Source organism: Arachis duranensis, chromosome 3 (genome assembly GCF_000817695.3).
Source record: "Arachis duranensis cultivar V14167 chromosome 3, aradu.V14167.gnm2.J7QH, whole genome shotgun sequence".
Lineage (NCBI taxonomy): Eukaryota > Viridiplantae > Streptophyta > Magnoliopsida > Fabales > Fabaceae > Arachis > Arachis duranensis.
The window spans coordinates 76,634,491-76,635,467 of NC_029774.3; the positions used below are offsets into that span (position 1 = coordinate 76,634,491).

The following is a 977-nucleotide window of genomic DNA, read 5'->3' on the forward strand; positions in this document are numbered from 1 at the left end:
CAATTCAATAAGAGGTAATTCATAATAATTGTTCTTCTTTACTTTTCTATTGTTGATCTCTTGTTTTTGTAGTTAGATCTCTCTTTAATTCTTGCATTTAATAATGTTTACTTCCATTGCACTTTATGTGTTTGTTGAAATGTCTCTTTTAGTTTTAGTGTAGATTTTGTTCCTCTTGGCCTAGGTAGAGTAATTAGTGACACTTGAGTTATCTAATTCCTTTGTTGATTGATAATTGGAGAGATTGCTAATTGGTTTGGAGTGCACTAAAGCTAGTCTTTCCTTGGGAGTTGACTAGGACTTGTGGCTCAAGTCAATTCATCCACTTGACTTTCCTTTATTAACAAGGGTTAACTAAGTGGTAGCAATGAACAATTCTCATCACAATTGAGAAGGATAACTAGGATAGAACTTCTAGTTCTCATACCTTACCAAGAGCCTTTTATAGTTGTTAGTTTATTTTCATTGCCATTTACTTTCATGTCTCTTATCCAAAACCCCAAAACAACTCAAACCAATAACAAGACACTTTATTGTAATTCCTAGGGAGAACGACCCGAGGTCCAATACTTCGGTTTATAAATTTTAGGGGTTTGTACTAGTGACAAACAACTTTTTGTATGAAAGGATTATTGAGTGGTTTAGAGACTATACTTTACAACGAGATTTCATTAGTGAAATTCTAAACCGTCAAAAATCCAATCGTCATGTACTAAAAATTTTATGTTATTAAATCTAAATAGTATTGATTCTTTCTTCCTTTGTTAGAGGCTATTTCAATAGTAAATAATGCATGCTGGGCTATTGGAGAACTTGCAGTTAAGGTATGTTAATATTCTAATCACACTCTTGTAGTTATCTAAACTGATCAAGAGTTGAATGGAACTCTTGTTAGACATTAGGCTTTGAATATATTTAAAAAATCATTATTGCTCTAGCTTCTTGTTTTAGAATAGATTCCTATAACTTGGTATTGG

General features: G+C 32.0%; 1 long non-coding RNA gene across 1 annotated transcript in view; it reads left to right on the forward strand.

Moving 5' to 3' along the window:
• Positions 1-977, forward strand: part of LOC107479564 (uncharacterized) — a 9,172-nt gene that overhangs the window by 6,879 nt on the left and 1,316 nt on the right. The window contains exon 2 of the long non-coding RNA XR_008007037.1: positions 769-824. This is a non-coding gene — a long non-coding RNA (uncharacterized LOC107479564). The remainder of the gene's footprint in view (positions 1-768; positions 825-977) is intronic.